This window comes from Podarcis bocagei, assembly GCF_964188305.1.
Source record: "Podarcis bocagei genome assembly, chromosome: 7".
NCBI lineage: Eukaryota > Metazoa > Chordata > Lepidosauria > Squamata > Lacertidae > Podarcis > Podarcis bocagei.
The window spans coordinates 13315949-13335985 of NC_138132.1; the positions used below are offsets into that span (position 1 = coordinate 13315949).

The 20037-nt window shown below is 43.1% G+C and overlaps 1 long non-coding RNA gene across 5 annotated transcripts; it reads left to right on the forward strand.

The window, feature by feature from the left end:
* Positions 1 to 3508: 3508 nt before the first annotated feature.
* On the forward strand, positions 3509 to 18070 carry LOC308590623. 5 transcript variants are annotated; one of them, XR_014009805.1, is made up of 4 exons: positions 3509 to 3530; positions 9978 to 10124; positions 17215 to 17346; positions 17652 to 18070. It is a non-coding gene; the product is annotated as an uncharacterized lncRNA (long non-coding RNA). The 5 variants fall into 5 exon arrangements; XR_014009806.1 differs by lacking the exon at positions 3509 to 3530 and adding an exon at positions 6979 to 7087; XR_014009807.1 differs by lacking the exon at positions 3509 to 3530 and adding an exon at positions 7691 to 8245.
* The last annotated feature ends 1967 nt before the right edge of the window (positions 18071 to 20037 follow it).

Here is a 20037-nt window from a genome sequence, read left to right on the forward strand (position 1 = left end):
AAAGGAGTGGAGCCAGAAATTTACCTGGACATCGGAAAATGTTTGCATATATTCTGTGAAGATTAGAATTTACATTTTTGTGTAATGCTACATAAAATACCATGGCACTTCTTCCGTCTGCTTCCTCTTCTGCCAATATCCTCCTGCCTACTTCTCCCAGCCAATCCAGAGAGGCAGCAATGAAATCCCGCTGAAAGATACTATTCCTTTCTGTGAGGAATAGAACTCAAGCCTATGATAATGGGCAAATATGGCTGGAAAATACAGCAGCGCACAAGCAAAAATACAGAAACAGTGCTTCAGCTTGCGGTTGTCAAACACTCAACTGATGTGCAAATGATGCCGCTGAATGCATGCCTGAAGCACTAGCCTCTCTTGGAACAATTCAAGCTGTGTACCACCGGTTCAGTTCCAGACCTAAGTGGAGGGAATTTACTACAAAACCATATTGGTTGTTCTCTTCATGTTATGTCTGAAACAAAATGGTTGACTGTGTAAAGCCTAATGCATCTCACTTGACTGTCACTTGACTGGTCACTTACCATCGGCTGTGGTGAGGACTGAAGGGCCTGCCCCTCGCAAGGCCTTCACCATCTGGCCTACAGGGCAGAGCCCAGGCCCTTGCACTCCAGCTATAAAAACTCCTGCTGCAGTGAGGACTGGACATTTGACTGTGGAGAGGACTGCAGGGTCTGCTCCCTTTGTAAGGCCATTGCCAGCTGACCTATGAGGTGGAACCAGACTCATGTGAATGAACTCTTTGGGCAGGGCTTGGCCGCGGCGGCCGGGGAGGGGGGCGGTTCTGCTATTGTTTCCCTGCTCCAAGTTTGTAATTTGTTTAAAACATTCTCAAGCAGCTTTTAATTTGTGGGGTTTAAAAATTCAGCTGCTTTGTTTTGCAGGATACATTCTGTAAAAGGATTGTATATTACAAAATTGAACGTGCCAAGTTGGCTGACTCTAGAGACTTTCCTCATACATTGTGGGGAAATTGGGGTGGAGAAGGACTGGAAGGTCATTTGGTGATATTACCTCCAAAGGAGATTGATTGTTGTTTCTTAATTGAAGAGTTGTTTCTTAATTGAAGAGGCAGTTGGCAGAAGATCATGCCATTCTAAAAAAAACACATTTTATTAATTTCAGCACTGAAATTTGTGTTCCAAGAAAACACTCTGTGCAATTTCTAATTTCATCATTTCCCGCCCCTCACTGGACCAGTTCTTCCCACCTCTACTCCCAGGCCTCCCCGCTTTGGCCTATAAATTCCCCCACATCAGCCTCTTCCTCCACAAGTCACCTGCTGGCTTGTTCTGAGTCTTTCTAAGCTTTTGATCTCTTCAGCGCTATGAAGGCTTTCCTCAGTATCTGCCTTCTCCTGGCCCTGTTTCTCCCAGGTGAGTAGGAAGCTGAAATCCTGGATTCTTCTTTTCACTACCTGGGAGGGGATGTGGGGTGGACTAAGCTAGAGAGACTGAGATAGGATCATTGAAGGGGGGAAAAATATGCTGAAAAGATTGGATAAGACCAAGAGCATCTGGGAATCAAAATAGAAAGGAATCTCTGGTAGCAGGGGCGAAACTAGGCTTTATTTCACCCAGGTCAAACACCCAGTTTGGCACACACACCCCACATGCATTTGCACACACATGCACTGTTAGTGCTTGATTTTATAGTGCTTCCTGTGCTGATGTAGTTGCTCTGTTTGGGCTTGTTACACTTCTCATGAGACTGGGCCACCTCCCCATTACTTCCAGCACAAGTGAGCAATTCATGGCTTATGGACCTCATGTCAGCTGCAATCGGTTGCCTATGTCACATACCTGCAGACTTACCCCTTGTCCTGTTTCAGTAACTGTGCTTCCCTCAGTTGGCCAAGCAGGTGTTTGGCGGGGCAGATGAGCACACATTCGATTGTGATGAAGGTGGATGGGGAAGCCTTTCCTGGTGCACCTTTCTCCCCATTGCCCTCATGCTCTGCTCATGCTCTGGGCTGGTGGTAGCACACTTCCCAGCACCAATAATGTGGGCTGTGTGCAGAAGTGTGTGATGGGACTTTTGAAATTGCACTGTACAACTTAATGCCCATCTGACTGGTGCAGGGAAGAAGGGGGAACCACACAGTCAATTATCTGGGCAACAGGGAGAGGTAAGGTGGAATGTGCTGCAATGGGGGAAGGAGATGCCATTGCTTTGGTGTGGGGATGCATGAATCACCATAAAGCTATTTCATTGTCTGTCACAGTGAGTGGGTATGTTTGGGTGTGAGAAATGGGGGGAAGGTGTGTATATGTGTACATGCATCTTCCAACCCAACACTGCTTGTGGATCCTGAAAACCAATAAGATTGCTGTATGAAAAAGGGTCATTTGACCCTTTAAGGAGTTCCCTTTTCCCTCTTCTAAAAGCTGAACAAGACACTTTAAATAAGAAATAACTTTTACTTTGTGTGCTTGCACTTTCAGATTAATATGTACAATGCAGGAAAATGTTGATAATACATTTTATATAGATTTGTTTCTAACATAAATACTGTTAGAGACAAACTGAGACTGATAGCAGTACACCACTTCTGCTGCTCTCATACAGAAGATGGTTAATAAGGGCCGCTGCTGTACCACCTGACATAACTGTCTCAAACATATGACATTACAGAGTTCTACAGACCTTGCGAGCATTATTTAGCGTTTTGGATGCTTTCATCCCACATGACCCACTATTGCAAGTAGATCCTGAGTTGATGAGAGCTGCTTCTATTTCGTTTGTTGGATTATATCCAACAAAGGTTGAGCTCATGGTCATATTTCTAACCGTGAATGTAGATGCCGTTTCTCATGGAATGAGCAACTTTGTGGTGCCACTGAATGTTTCTTCATCTCTCCTCACAGAAGTGGCAAATCTAACGTGTTCCAAGGGTTACATGAGTTTTTGCAAAATTGACAACGGCTTTTGCCTTCAACATTATGTCAAGGGCTTTTTAAGTGAGTATGTCTTTTCTGTTTAATTAAAATTGGGTGTGTAGGTCCACCATTTGGTCCCTGGAGTATCTAGGGATGACCTTTCATGCATTCAGGTGAGTAATTAAGTGCTGGACAACCAAAGAACTGGAGATGAATTGAGGTGAGTGTACACATGAATCAGGCCTGTGATTCTCCCCAGAAGACCCTGTGGAGTGTGTTGACATATAATGGGCTTGCTTTCTTCAAGGAATTTGAGTACATCTGGAAGATTTCTCTTTCTGGAGCCCAAGAAATTCAGCCAGGAAACATGCTGTGAAGAAAGAGCCTGAGCTGCACATCAATTCTGAGTCAAGCCTCTTCTTAGCAAAGAGGATACTTAAAGGGCCTATTTGAGGGACCAAAGAAACTTGATCAGAAATAGCTAAGGCTTCTCCGTTCCCATAAGAGAGGAGTGGGCCTTTAAAAAACTGAGCTGCTTCTTGCAGTTTGTTCCCCTTCCAACAGGAGGGGATCCAGTTGCCTTTCCAGCACTGTGGCTCCAAGATGGAATCTTCTAAAAAATGATGATTCTTTGTGAGTAAACCTGAACAACAAATGATGTGTTTTGGTTAAGATTGGTTTAGTTTTGTTTTTTTAATAATTTTTATTAACTGGCCAATCACATCAAATTCAATCACATCGTATAAATTCCAAATTACAAAGCCAATTTTTTAAATTTTGTTGGGGTAACCCATACTTCAAGACCCAAAGGGGGATTCAGATCATCTTCTTATTACTGCGTTAATGTCCCAATCAGTCCCAATCAATCCAAACAAAGTTTATAATTCTATCCAGTCTTATCTTGGTGTTTCCACATCATATCTTATTCATATAATTTCTCTTTTTCCTTTACGATCTCTTCTGTTGGTTTCCTTAAGCCGATAACAAGTATAATAATCCTGTGTGAATTTCCCATTCCTCCACTAAGTCCAGATGGTTTCCATATATCTCCTTCGTAGATAACATCACTCTTTCCATTGTAAATTTTGGCATTTGTTGCTCTTAAGTCCCACCGAGGAGTTGATCCACGATATGTAAACAACTCTATTTCTCTCTTTCTCCTCCCAGATCCAAGAGCTCCAACAATGCCTCCCAAAATGGCGATGGCATTTTTAACTGCGTCATTCCAAAACTCTTAGCTTTTCAGCTTCATCTTGAAACATTGCTTTGGATCGAAAGTTTATCTCCACACAGCCTTAAATCCACAGCTTAAGTCCTTAATTTCTGACTCATTAGGGGAGGAGATTCTTGTTAAATCACATGAAAAAAAGGAAGGCAGGTTTTCTTCCCCCTCCCCCATTTGTCATTACTGTATCTTGACGTATCTTCTCATATTTTATTCTTGTCTTGTTATCAGAGATCTCTTCGGTCAGCAGTCTTTACTCCCCTTTTCCCTTGAAGCATGTGCAATTAATCTCGTCCAAATTGTTTCTTTTAAAGATCAATCCAACCAGCGGCGTGAATCAGGGACGGCGTCCAGGAGAGCCGGAATCCCACAGGAGGGCTTTGTGCCTAGTGCCCCCACCCCCACAAATTCGGGGGTGGTATAGGGCACAGCAGGCAAGGGCCCCCCCCACAATCCTGGGGGGGTTAAGGAGGCTAATTACCCCCATCATAGCCTCCAAATTACCTCGTGTGGGTCGGAGAGATGTTATTGTCAGCCATCTTCCGATGCGCCACCTAGTGGCCCCCCCAAGATTGGTTTAGTTTAGAGCCACAGTGCTTGGGTTTATTTTGTATTCTGCTTTGACTTTTTGCATGTTTCCCTGTTACCTTAATTCCTAGTAGGTTTCTTAAATTGACTGCTGAATTGTACATGTCTTCCAATTTCAGGGTTGTTGTTTTTTAAAAAAGATATTTATTGAAGATTTTAAAGATACAAATAAAGACAAAAAACAAACATACAAAATAACAAACACTTATAAAAACACACATTAATTTTCAATAACATAACTTCCATACCCTTATTTCCTCAGACCTCCTCATACCTCCCTTCTTTGTATTCCAGTTCAAATTGTTAATTCAGCAAATCCTTACCATTAGACTTTTACCCATTTATAGTCCTTTTTTCATGTCTCTTAAAAAATTATTCAGCATATACTAAAGCCAAACCATTTCCTTTCAAACATCCTTCTATCGTTCATCAAATATATAAAACAGTCCTAGTAGTCCAATAAAGAGAATGAAACAATCCAATCTTCATCCAGCGTCCCCTCCCCCTGGTTCCGGGTTTGTCAGTCCATTTTATCTCATAGAGCTAACACATTAACCTGGTAACCTTATATCCAAGGCCCTTGAGTCTCTTCCCTGTCCCTTCCACAGTTTTTCTTCTGGATCTCCTTTCCCTCGTGTGAACTCCAACTTGGTAGTGTTATTGACCCTTTTCAACAAATCAACCCCTTTCCCATAGTCCATATTGAACTCCATATAAGATTTAAGGTCACATTTCTCAGTCTTTCCAAAATTGGGAGTCCCCATATCTCCAAACCTCTCACGGCCCATTCCCAGACTCGGAAAGTCCATAAATTCCTGCTCAGGGAGGGGGGGGGGGTCAATCCAACCCCCCATTTCCAGACCAAACCAAACTTTATCTTTCCAAATCTGATTTTTCCGCCAATCAATTGGTAAATCCAAAAGCTCATGTTCCTGCTGGGCTGCGACTTCCTCCTTCTCTGACTCCATCTCTGGCTCCCAAAATTCCACATCCTCCTCTTCTTTCGTCTGTTCTATTTCGGCAGACTCCTTACTTGATTCCTGGATAAGCTCCATTCTTTTTCCCACTGCCTGGTCCAAATTTTCCACTGTCTGCTTAAATTTCCCAACCAAGTCAGTCGTCAAATTCACTTCCTCATGCAATTCTTCCAATTGGGCGTTTGTTTTAAATAAAACACACAATAGTGCTTCTGAATACATTATGCTTCAAGGACACCAGTCAAATTCCCACGAGATAGTCTACAGCAGCTGGAAGTTCCCTGTAAACAGCTACAATTTCACGTTCTCCCTCTAGGGGGTAAACTTCTATTGCAGATCCAGCCACAAAGTTACTTTTTTGTTTTGTTACTTTTGTCCAAATTTGTTCCTTTACGATGCGAAAGGACACAATGGAATCACAATGTTTCTTTTCATTTAGCTAGCTGTCAAAACTTCTGTCTCTGGTCAATGAGCTTTAAATGTCGGTCCTGACACCCGCTCCAGGGTTAGGACAGTGGAAGCTTACTTTACTTTAAGCTTACTTCGGCAGGTTTAAACGTTCCAAAAAGAAAAAGCTCCCCCTTCTCCTGCCAAAAGAAGGGGGGGTCTAACCTTTTAGATGATGAAGTCCAGTCTTTTGGTAGTAATTTTCAAGACTCTAGCTTGTTCTGTCTTTGCTTTGTACGGTCTACAAAGGAACGGAAGGCTGACTTCCTATTTGGACCTTTCCGTTTCAGTATCAAATTAAGTTAAAAATTTAAGTCCAATTCTTCTCTACCAGCCAGTCCTTGTTTAAAATCCAATTGTTTCCAGTTTCATGTACTCACGAATGATGCTTTTAGATGCCGAATTTTTCCAGGAAGAAGGCAGCGCTCTCCGGTAACAGCTATGCGGCTTCGCTCCACGGAAAGAGCAGTTTGACTCTCAGCACCGCGTCGCTTCCCCCTCGTCGCTTCGGAGCCCGATTGTGGATTCCTTTGCGAGTTGGGGTGGGGCGCCCGCCGAGTCCCATGTTCACAGGCTTCTCCCGCCTGTGATTTTTAAAGGGTCACTGCTGCGCCGTTGTGGTAAAGACCCGATTTCCGCGGAGCTCTGTCCCTCCAGTTTAGAGGGAAGCAGCCATTACCGATGGCGCCACCCCGGAAGTCCATGCCACACCCGGGGTTTTAGAATCCACACATGCGTAGAACCTACTGTGAGTTTAGGGTAAGAGATGTAGGTGACCAGCACACTCTTCTGAGTCCTGGGAGACTCAGAAAGAGTATGGGGTGCCACTATACTTTGAGACAAACCACAAAGATGCAGGGCAATCAGAGGAGTGTTGTGGTACTGCCTCCAAACCTTTGAAAAAGTGATTGCTTTAGTGTACTCCAAGTTTTCTCCCAACTGGGACTGCAGGAGTAAGTGACAGCATGGTGACACCTTATTATTTGCTTGCATATAACATAGTGCTGTAACACACCTCTGTATTTTCTTTGCGCATGTGTGCAGTTTTGTTGTTTTGAGTCACATTCCATAACATTTAGAGAGTGCCAAGAAAGTGACATAACTGGGAGTGTGATAGCACTAATCTATGCAAATAGTAATGCATTTAATTCATGCTGTTCATTGAAATGAAAGAGGGTTTATACATTACATTGTTTCGGTGATATAATACCTGCTCACACGAAGACAGGAAGCGGAAGCTACCTCCTGCAGACTCAAACCCTTGGTCAATCTTTATATTGTCTACACCAATTGACATGAGGTGTCTACTGTCTATTGGTAATTTCCCCCATCCATACCTGGAGATGTTAGTCATTGAATCTGGGACCTTAGGCATCCAATGCAAATGATCTACTAGTGAGTTAGGGCCCTTCCTCTGTAATTTAATAGAGTGCGTAATTTGTCAGCTATGGACTTTAGACAGGGCAGCCAATTACTGTTAACATGCTTTCTGTGAATATTCTCTGGCCTTTGCCTCACACCTCCCTCAACTGATTTCCCCAACTGCCCTGTGTGTTAATTCCTCACTGACAGTTAACTACCAACTGATAAGAAACATGAGCCTATCGGGGTCTGCTGTTTCCTTGACCAACCAGAATTAAATGACCTGAACCCAGCCCTTTGAAGCAAGATTCAAAGTCATCTTCTCACTATCTGCAAAGCAGCTGCTGCCAAGTAGGCAGTGATGTAGCGGGGGTGGGGGACATTGCCCTGGGCACATTTTTCAAGTGGGTGCCACCATGTGCTGCCACTATAGCTCCCTCACTGAGGGAACCCACAACGGGGCTGGCCTTTGGGGCTGGAGTGTGGGTGGCAGCAGCAACCAGTCCATTCCTTGGGAGCAGAAGCGTTGGAGAGGTGGTGATATTGCAGCCGAGGGAGGAACGAACTCCATCTGCCACTGTGCCTTGCATGGCTGTTGGAGCTCATTTCTCCCTCAGTATGTGGGGCTACTGGGGTGCTGTGGTGGGCTCCTTCATCTTCTGCGTCCCTCTCCCAGTCTGCCCTGCCCTGCGGTGCTCACAGATACACACGCTGGGCACCATGGGCTCATGCAATGCTGCGGCAAGTAGGTCTGCAATATTATAATACCATACTTCCTCAAACCCTGACAGGCACACTCTGACATTTCACACAAATCTCTCTCTTTTAAAAAAAGCCAACATGAACAAACATATATACATTTCCTCTTAGAAGGTTACATGCATCAACCACTGGATCCTCCTGGAAAAGCTATCTGAGCTGTGGGTGGGTGGTAGTGCTTTGTAATCATTCTGGTTGTCTTCAGTGGGTGATTTTCAACTCTATAGAGGCTTGTACCTGAGTGACAGGCCACAATGATAAACAGGAATGTAAAGTTGCTGGAGCATCATGAGTTAAGTGAATTAACCAACCTGATATAGTTTGCAAATTGTTTTTTTAAAAAAATATTTTATTGAGTTTTCACAATAAAAAAACACACACAAAGACAAAGAAAATACAAAATCACAAAAAACAATACAATACAAAAATACAAACATTAAACACATCAAAAGAAAAGAAAAAGAGATAAAAACACATGTAGTAACAAAAAACAAAAATTCCCTCTTTCTTAATTTCTCATCTTCAATTAACTTATTTTCCCGACTTCCTCACATCTCCCATTCTTGTATCCCTTTTCAAAAAATTAATTTAGCAAATTCATATCCTATTACTTTATCTATTGTTAATCCAATCTAACATTTTACTTCGTTGCTAAAGCTCCTGCGATTCATTTCAATGTCCTTAATATTCATAAATTTTACAGTGTTTCTGCAAATAAATTTTAAATTTCTTCCAATCTTCCTCCACCGTCTCCTCTCCCTGGTCTCAGATTCTGCCAGTCATTTCCGCCAACTCCAAATAGTCCATTAGCTGCATATGCCAATCTTCCAAGGTGGGTAGATCTTGTGTCTTCCAATGCTTTGTGATGAGAATTCTTGCTGCTGCTGTAGCATACATAAAAAAAGTTCTATCCTTCTTTAACACCGATTGGTCCACTATGCCCAGGAGGAAGGCCTCTGGTTTCTAGTTTGCAAATTGAAGCAAAGAGGCAGTAGGGATGTTGAGTTTGGGAGCTCTGCGATCCCGAATTCCCACCCCCAATACATTTGCTTGTTGCAGCAGTTATCAACTGATGTGCTAAAAGCTGTGTGATTTTTAATTGTACTTTTCTTATTGCCTTTAATTCTTTCATTGTATTTTATTTTCTCCTACAAACTTGGCCTGTGAAGTGAACATTCACCACCTCCATACTAGCCTTCTCTTTTTCCAGGGTTGCCAGTTTTTCTTACCATCTTATTTATTTATTAAATTTCTATACCACCCTTCATCCGAGGATCACAGGGCGGTTTACAGTATAAAAACACAAAAATGCATAGCATAGTAATATATTCTTCTTCTGCTTCTTAAAAATATAGTATATGGCATGTTCTTGAGTGGGCCTCTGAAACAACTAACTGATTATTAGGTAGAGATGAATGGTAGATTAGCCTGTTACGAGCCCTTAGCAAAACCAAGTCTGCCTTGACCCATTTATGTGCAATTTTTTAAGGAAATATCCTAGAATACTTACATGCTTATGGATAAGAAAATATGTTGTACTCTTTGGTTGATTACTAATGAAATGACTTGAATCACTAGCTTGCAAATCCAGTGCTTGACATATTTTATTTTCTTCAGTCACCCATTTGACAATTTTTTTGAAAAAAACATCATCTAGATTTCAGTAAGGAGAGATGTGATTTGAATTTTTGCAGATTTAGTCTTTCCAATTCTTGCTCACAGATGGGTCTTCAGTACCATCCGATTTTGAATTGGGATGTGCTACAAATTGTCCCTCAACGAATTACAGCTTCTCTACATTAGAAGATGAGTTTGAGAATAGGATCTACTGCTGCCAAACTTACTTCTGCAACGAAATACAGGTTGACTGTAAGTAGCTGCATTCTTTTAGATTTATATATCTCTATGTATCCCTGAGCATGAATAGCATTGAGGTTTCCCATTTCCCCATTGGTTGCTGATAGACAAATGATACTGTTCCAGTGCAATAGCCATCTTCTTAGTTTACATGGGAGATGATTAGAATCAGCATCACCATCTGTGTCTCAAAGGGGAAGCAAGTGTCCTGCCTGAAGCACTTATTGACAAAGAGCTTCAAATGACCCCTGGGTGATTCTTCATTTATTGGGCGATTGGGGAGCGATAGAGAGATGAATAACCACTAAAACATCTGGGTGTCATTTGCAGACCAGCGCGCAGCACTCCCGATCTCCCTAGAGACAAGCCAGTTGGCCTGAGCTGGCCTGCCATCCAAGAGTCGCGGACCATTGGGGTTCATGCCAAACCCCTATTTAAACCAGCCAATCTGTGGTGTCACTTAGGGCCGGGCCAAGTGAGCGGACCGCGAGTGAGTAAATTTCATTCCGGTCTGCTCTGGGGTTTTATAAGTGGGGCAGAGCCAGCGTGGGACACACAGTTGGTTCTGGAGCTTCACCCACCCAACCCTCTCTTAGATCTCTTCCTTTTGTGGCAGTTTAACCATTTTCCTTCCAGGTTTGTGGGTGTTGCTACCGTCTTATGATGGTTGCTGTTGAAGAGCCAGGAAGGAATTATCCCTGCTCTGCAGGTTTCACCTTCCCCGTAGGAATTGTCACAACACTGGCAGTTTTAGGCCTTGGACAGAAACCTTTATTCGTCATTCTAAGGGGGGGGGGACTGAAGTGGTGACTCACCCCTCCTTGCGATGGCATTTTCTGGGTTCAGGACTTGTGTGAAGGGGATCACTGGCCATACAATGGTAGGTTGTCGGTGAACTTCCCAAAATTGTGTGGAGAAGTGGGGGCTGGCTATGTAAAGATGCATTTTACAATGCCCCCTCTGATCCAATTAACTCTGCTGTGCCTCAGTTCCCTGGCTGGGGGGGCTGAGAGGGATACATGGCCAATGCCTAAGCCAAAGTTTCCTACATGTGAAACTGTGGATAAAGTTGTGGCCATTTTAATCATAATAAATGTTGACGTGTATGATTCATTGCTCTGGGCCTGTCTCCTAGGGGAGAGGGGGGTCTCTGCCTGGACACACAATACATTTCTTCCTTGCTCCCTACTAGCCCAACTAGAGTCTGGAAAGGGAGACTGTGACCTGGGAAGTAACAAAATTGTTGTCAAGAATATATGTGTGACTAATGGGTGGCAATTTGCATTATTGTTTTATACGGTTCAGTAAGTGAACCATTTCTTTCTTTCTTTGGTTTTTGAAGTACATTTTTGTTGTGTTGAAGGAGTGACAGACGATAGGGGATGGTGACTTGAGTAAGAGATGCTGGAGTGACTGGGCAGATTGTGTGCATTTGTGAAACAGAATGTGATCTGTGATACTGACTGAGTAGCAGGTATTTTATTATTTGTGTAAATGTAGGGCATAAATTCAGTGTAATGTGTAGTGAGTTGGGAGATGTCTCAGCAAAGGGTCTCTGAAGAGAGGGAAAGGATCCCTGAATCTAAATATTGTTCAGTTTCTGTTTCAGTTTCAGTTAATTGGTTCTCGTGGGAAACTTGCAGATTCTAGCTTCACCAATTAACTCAAGCTGGTGTCAATTTACTCTTGGCAGAAAGCCCAGGTCTGCTTGACCTAGAAACTACTCACTCTGATTGGTTAACGAGCAGCACTCAACTCTGTTATCTAGGGATTGCTAGCACAGTTTGATGTGAGGTGTGTTAGGAGTTAGAAGTGCTGTGTATGGTTATGAGAGAGAGAGAAAGAGGATTTATTTTGCTTTTATTTGTATGCAGAAACTCTGCTGGTTTTATTTTCTCCTTTTAATAAATCCTGTAAATAGTTATTCTGAGTCTAGCTGACTAGTCATTACTGCCGCAACTAGCTTCCTCGCTGTGCAGGAAAACTCTGCTACGTTTGGGCTAAAGCCAGTAGGGCTATGCCTGACACTTCAAAGTTCCATGAGGTTATGGGCATTGTGCTGCCAGCCTGAGTTGCGGTGGTGTCAGCATCAACGGCGTTGGTTCCAGTAGTTCCAGAAGTTGTTGTTCTCTGGCTGGTTCCTGACCGTGGTGAGCTGGTGACGCAGCGGACAGAAGGACAACAGCTGCAGCGTGTGAGTGCTGGGTGCTGTGGTTCCTGTTTTCTCTCTCGGTGGTCGTGAGTAGCTGGTTCCGGGTTCCAGGGACATCGCTCTCAAGATGGCCTCACAACCAGTTCAGATGGCTTTTGAGCGTCTGAATGACTCCAATTACTTGCTGTGGTCGGAACGCATGCAGGCAGTGCTGCAGAGGGATCGTCTCTGGCAAGTGGTGAGTAAGTTTCCTACGAAGCCTGATGATGAAGACCTCAATAAAGACCAAAGAGCAAGGGCCACAATTGTCTTGGGGCTGGAAGATTCCCAGTTGCCGTATGTGAGGGGAATCAAGACAGCTAGAGGTGTGTGGCAAGCACTTAAAGAACTCCATGTGCGTGAGACAGCGGTTTCCAAGCTGTTCATTCGCAAGGCATTGTACAAGGCAACGTTACAGCCTGGGGTTACAATGCAAGAACACCTACACAGTTTACAGTTAAAGTTTTCTGCGCTACAGGAAAGAGACTGTGCGTTAGACCAGCAGGAGAAGGTGGCTATTATTTTGAGTTCTCTCCCGGAAAGCTGGGATAATTTAGTTTTGTCTCTAGAAGGCATACAGGAGCGTGATTTATCAGTCAGTTACGTTACTGGGCGTTTGATTGAAGAATGGCAGAAGAGGCAAGAAAGGTCGGTGGCTGCAGAGGCTTCTACTGGTGGGCGGTTTGGAAGGAGTTCTCATGCCGTGCCAGAGGTGAAGCAAAAGCAGCGTACTGGTGAGGAGTCAGCGTTTGCTGTTAGGCGTTGTTTCCGATGTGGGTCTTCAGCGCATCTAAAACGACAATTTCCGGAGTTGGTCAAGTCTCAGTTGCCGGTGCAGGAGCAGAGACGAGATCAGCAGCAGCAGCGTAAAAGGAAATTCTTCAAACGAAAACAGTTGGCTCAGCTGGTGACCGGCGAGGTCAAGATTGCTGATGAGAAACAAGCGGTCTGGGTGGTCGATTCGGGAGCGTCTCGCCACATCGTGAATTCAGATGAATTGTTTGTTTCCAAGAACTCAGCACAGCGCAGCCAGGTGGCTCTAGCAGACGGAAGTACTTCCGAAGTGATTTCGGGGGGTGCAGTTTATGTTCCTTGTCTTCGTGAATGCCTGCAAAATGTACTTTGTGTGCCGTCATTAAGGAGCAATCTGATGTCTGTAGATTGTTTGCTAAAAGCTGGGTTTAAAGTGTATTTTGAAGGAGACAGTTGCATTATTAAGAAGGCTGGTGAGATTTTAGGCACTGCTAAGTCAGAGGGAGGCTTGTTTTGGCTTAAAGCAGGATCTCAAGTTGCAGCAGTAGTCAGTAAATCTCAGCCTGATAACAAAGCTATACATGACAACTGTGTGCACTTATTGCATAGGAAAATGGGGCATGCTTGCTGGAAAAGTGTACTAAAAATGTCTGAATTGGCTGATGGGGGTAATTTAAAGAGTTGTAACAAGTACCTTGATTGTAATGTGTGTAAAAAGGTTAAAACCCACAGAGTCTCTTACCCCAGAAGTGACAGAGTTAGTGAGTCACCGCTACAGCTGGTTCACATGGACGTAATTGGTCCATTTGCTGTAAGCAGGGGTGGATCGCGCTTTTCACTAACAATTGTGGATGACGCCACACGTTATTCTTGGGTTTTTCCCATGAAGAATAAGGGTGACGTGTTCACTAAGTTTAAAGGCTGGGTGGCATCTGTGGAAAGATTTCTGTCTGTTAAACTCAGAAGGATTCAGACGGACAGAGGTGGCGAATTTATGTCAAATGCCTTTAGAGATTGGTTACAAAAGCGTGGCATTGGGCATAGAAAAACGAACGTTTTTTCCCCAGAGGAGAATGGCGTTGCAGAGCGAAAAAACAGATCTTTACAAGATATGATGTTTGCCATGCTTGATGATGCTGATTTGCCCATGTCTTATTGGGGGGAGAGCATGCTCACCGCGTGTTATCTCCAAAATAGGCTCTTTCATCAAACCATAGGTACAACCCCGTACTTTAAATTGTTTCAGAAAAAACCTAAAATTGACCATTTGCATGTGTTTGGATCAAAGGCCTGGGTATTAATTCCGAAACAAATGAGAAAGAAGGGAGATCCTAAGACCAAACAGTTAGTGTTTGTGGGTTACCAGGAGCTGGGAAAAGGTTTCCGCTTTGCTGAAGGGTCAAATGGCATTGTGATCTCCAGGAATGCCAGTTTTTGTGAACATAGTGGCTGGGAGAGACTACATGCCAATACTGAGGTTTGGTTTGAACCTTCCCAGGAGCTTTATGACTCTGAAGGTAGACACAGAGAATCAGAGTCTGAGGGGGAGGAAAGTTCAGATAAGAGCTCTCAAGAAAGTGGAGTTAGCCAGAGACCAGTTGCTAAGCAACAAAAGAGAGGTCGTAGTTCTGAGGAGGAAAGTGGGTCAGAAGAAAAATTTTCTCCCAGAAGATCTAAAAGACAAAACAAAGGAGTGCCTCCAGTGCGTTTTTCTCCTGATACTGCAAATGTGTTTAGTGTAAGTGCAGAACCCAAGAGTTTTCAGGAGGTGTTAAAGTTACCAAAAGAGGAGGCAGAGCGCTGGAAACAGGCAATGGAGGAAGAGATGTCCTCTCTGAATGAGCATAAGGTTTTTACACCAGTAGCAGCACCTGAGGGGGCAAAGATTGTATGCTGCAGGTGGGTGTACAAAAGGACTTAGGCCCGGTTAGGACATATCTAGGGTTGGAAGTGTGCTGGGCCCAAGATGGCAGCTGCCTAATTAGTCAGCAGAACAAAGTTAAACAACTACTGACTACATACAGGATGCAGGATTGCAAAGGGGCAGCGGTGCCTATGGATCCAGGTTTCATAAAAACATTTCATATAGATGAGAGTCCTGAATTTGAACACCCTGATGTATATCACTCTGTAATTGGAAGTTTATTGTATATAGCACAGTGGTCCAGACCTGATATTAGCTATGCAGTAGGCATATTAAGTAGATTGGTCTCAAAACCCACACTAAATGCCTGGAAAGGGGTAAAACAAGTTCTGAGGTATCTCAAACAGACAATTGGCTATATGTTACAATTAAATTCTTCAGAGGATGAAATGTTGAGTTGCTACTGTGATAGTGACTGGGGAAATTTGCCAGATAGAAAATCTGTCACAGGACTAGTCATAATGGTCGGTGGAGCTTTAATCAGCTGGCGGTCACGCAAGCAAGACATTGTAAGTGTGTCATCAACGGAATCAGAGTATGCCGCATTGAGTGAATTGTGCAACGAGGTGATTTATTTCAAGCATTTGTTAACAGATTTAAATGTAAATTGTGGAGAACCAGTACAAGTTTACATTGATAATCAAGCTTGTATAACCTTAAGTAAAACAGAGGGTTTCAAATCACGTTCAAAACATATCTCTGTAAAATACCAAAATGTACGTTGCTGTGTACAAGACAATGTAATCACCTGTACTTATGTGTCAAGTGAAGAAAATGTAGCGGATGTGTTAACTAAACCATTGGCAAAGATAAAGAACATGCGAATGTGCAAGGGTTTAGGTTTGCTGGAAAAATAATCTCCTACATAGGTGTATTTGGTGTTAATTGTTCAGCAGAATCTGTGAGGGGGTGTTCAGTTTCTGTTTCAGTTTCAGTTAATTGGTTCTCGTGGGAAACTTGCAGATTCTAGCTTCACCAATTAACTCAAGCTGGTGTCAATTTACTCTTGGCAGAAAGCCCAGGTCTGCTTGACCTAGAAACTACTCACTCTGATTGGTTAACGAGCAGCACTCAACTCTGTTATCTAGGGATTGCTAGCACAGTTTGATGTGAGGTGTGTTAGGAGTTAGAAGTGCTGTGTATGGTTATGAGAGAGAGAGAAAGAGGATTTATTTTGCTTTTATTTGTATGCAGAAACTCTGCTGGTTTTATTTTCTCCTTTTAATAAATCCTGTAAATAGTTATTCTGAGTCTAGCTGACTAGTCATTACTGCCGCAACTAGCTTCCTCGCTGTGCAGGAAAACTCTGCTACGTTTGGGCTAAAGCCAGTAGGGCTATGCCTGACACTTCAAAGTTCCATGAAATATATCTTATTTTTATTTCTTTTGAGATTTGATTGCTTTATTGCATTGCATTGTAGTTATGTGTAAAATTGCTTTTTATTTTATTGTAGTTTCACAGTTTCATACACACACACACATTTTTAATTGGCAAACCACTTTGTAAAAGGCGAAAGATTTATACGATCTGAGGTGAAACCAGAGTATTATTTTATTGTAGTTTCACAGTTTCACACACACACACACACACACACACACACACACACACACACACACTTTTAATTGGCAAACCACTTTGAGACTGTATTGTGGTATATAAAACATATATAAATGTATTGAATACAAACAACAACAACAACAACAGCAACAACAACAAGCTGTATTTACTATTTTAAAAATGTATATATCTATATGTATATATGTATATATATATATGTATATATATATATATCCTTCAGCAATAGGTGACACCATAGTTTACAACATAGTAACAAAGTAAACAACATATTGTAGGGCTGCCAAAAGTCTGGGTTTTCCCGGCCATATCCATGTTTTTGTGGGAGGGTTGGGGCGGGAGATGTCCCAATGTCCTCTCAAGAAATGTTGGAACATATGCCTACCAGGGCTGGGCCTGGCTCACAAATTGGTGGCCTACCACCTGAAGCCTGTCTGGCTTCTCTCTCCCCATTCCAAAACACACCATCCAGAGCAGGTGAAGTCCTGCAGTCTGACTGCTGGCATCTCAGTCTAGGTATTCAAGGTAATAACCAGATCAGCATTGTCTGCATGATTAATGCAACCCTCTGGCAGGATTATAGAATTGAGGCCTAGGATTTTTTATGGAGATATATCGGCTGGATCCATGTGTTTATTGTATGGATTGCTTTTGGCAGGGCCAGCATATGGTTTCAATGGGCTAAGGTGTCCGTTCTATGATGCTTCTGACCCAGAAGATTGTCCGAAGTTGAGAAATCTCAGATGTCGTGGTGATGAGACTCGATGCTTTGAGTTTGTCCTTGTTCACAGTAAGTATCACTGCCAATAAATGTGAGGGAGATTAGAAACACAGTTTGCCAGGGTGGGTTGGTTGCTCTCTTATTCTGTTTGCAGCTTCATGCCAGAAAAAAGATTTCATGTTTTGTGGGAAAGGGCAGGTTTCTCTCCCCTGAACATATTACAGTATTATGCAGTATATAGTTGAGCCTATGAAGTGATGATCCAGAATGCAAAATTGAGCCTCTCTCTCTCTCCATCCCAGAATGTGGATTAAGCCTCTCTTGCATAATAACAAAAAAATACACACGTGACCATGCCTCTTTCTCTTTACCAGATGACAGTTCGGTTCCTGATAAGGTTTATAACGGCTGTGCCACCCCAACGTTTTGTGAGTTGGCTAGGACATCACCGTATTATGACTACCTTTCAGGCACTATAACAGAAGCACGATGCGGTGATACTCTGCCTCACTGAAAGCGGCTCAACAATGAAGGGTAGTTAGGAGAGAAGAATGTCTCCATCATTTTGGATCCCACCACTTGCAGCATTGGTAGAGGTGGAGATTGCCTCTCTGATGGTGGCTTTGCAGAGTTTCTGGAATTCACAGGACTCCTGTGTCTTTTATCTGGCATTTGGTGGAGGCTAAATGGGATGCAGGGCATAGAGAAATGTGGGCAGCTATGTCTCATGATATGGCTTATGGGTTAATTTTTCCTTCCTTCATAATCAAAATAAACTGGTGTGGCAAATAAATTTGTGTTGTGTTTCTGCATTTATCAAATTAACAATATTTGGCAGTGGTGGCAGTGAAGGACAGAGTCTTTAGAAGGAACAAATGGATAATTGTTAGTTAATAAAATTACTAATAACTAATTGGATTAAGTTTATGGAACCCAGGCCAATTTGCCAGATTTCCCTGAGAATCAGCAGCATGAAATTCAATGAAAGGAGAGAAGGTTGTCTGTCCACAGTTTCCTCTGCGATACAATAATAAAATGAATAATGACTTAACTTGTAGATTTCCTCACTTCCTCCATTAAATGCATTTGTATCTGGGGGCAGGGAGAGTGCCATTGTGATAGCATCCCTCTTCCTCCTCCTCCATCATCTTCTTCTTATTTAGATGTGTTAGATGCTTGGTACCCGATAGTCTCCAAGTTGTTGCTGTTGCTAAAATTTGTATACCACCCTATACCCGGAGGTTCAGAGTGGTTCACAGAATAAAATCAGAATATAAAACCACAAAATACGCAATCAAAACAAAAACAACCCACTAACTCCCCCAACACATTTTAAAAGGGCATAGGATGCCAATCAAACAAAGGCTTGGTTAAAGAGGAATATTTTTACCTGGTGCCTAAAGGCATATAATGAAGACCGCAAGCAAACCTCCCTTGCAAGCATTCCACAAGTGGAGAATTACTGCAGAAAAGGCCCTTTTTTGTATTGCCAGCCTCTGGACCTCTTGAGGATGAGACACGTGAAGAAGGGCCTCAGAAGATGATCTCAGGATCTGGGTGGGTTCATATGGAAAGAGGTGATTCTTGGGGTATTGCGGTCCTGAGCTGTTTAAGGCTTTAGAGGTCAAAACCATCACTTTGAATTGAGACCAGAAACTAATTGGTAGCCAGTGCAGTCAGGCCAGGATCAGTGTTGCGGTAATGATGCACCCCTACACTACCTTGTTCGTTACCCAGGTGAGGAACAACCACCTTTTGAATAAACCACAGAACCAAGGAAACAATTCTCAAGTCCAGCACCAATATTTAAGGATCCAGCATTTATTATAGGTATTGCAACAGGACAGAGCTCACTCAACTCAATGTGAGAAGGTCTGCCCCAAGGAACTTCAGAACAAAAGCTTATATAGTAGTTCAAAAACAGCAAACAAAGAGTCATAAAACATCTTTGCATACATCAGGGAAGGTTACAGGTCTGGAGATAAAAGACATTTATGGTTCCATACTGGTATCTTCACCCCTTCAATCACCTTGGAGTGGCCCCGATGTGCCCAGACCATTTAACCATTTTAGGTCTTGGATGTCTGGCGTTACCGTGGCAACCTTGCCTCCAGTGAGGGAAGAGCATCATAAAATCCTCTTCCTGGGACTCAGATAGCTTCAAAGATAGCTGATTTATACTCTTGTGCTAAAACATCCTGCCATTTCATAGAATCATAGAATCATAGAATCATAGAGTTGGAAGAGACCACAAGGGCCATCGAGTCCAACCCCCTGCCAAGCAGGAAACACCATCAGAGCACTCCTGACATATGGTTGTCAAGCCTCTGCTTAAAGACCTCCAAAGTAGGAGACTCCACCACACTCCTTGGCAGCAAATTCCACTGTCGAACAGCTCTTACTGTCAGGAAGTTCTTCCTAATGTTTAGGTGGAATCTTCTTTCTTGTAGTTTGGATCCATTGCTCCGTGTTCGCTTCTCTGGAGCAGCAGAAAACAACCTTTCTCCCTCCTCTATGTGACATCCTTTTATATATTTGAACATGGCTATCATATCACCCCTTAACCTCCTCTTCTCCAGGCTAAACATGCCCAGCTCCCTTAGCCGTTCCTCATAAGGCATCGTTTCCAGGCCTTTGACCATTTTGGTTGCCCTCCTCTGGACACGTTCCAGTTTGTCAGTGTCCTTCTTGAATTGTGGTGCCCAGAACTGGACACAGTACTCCAGGTGTGGTCTGACCAGAGCAGAATACAGTGGCACT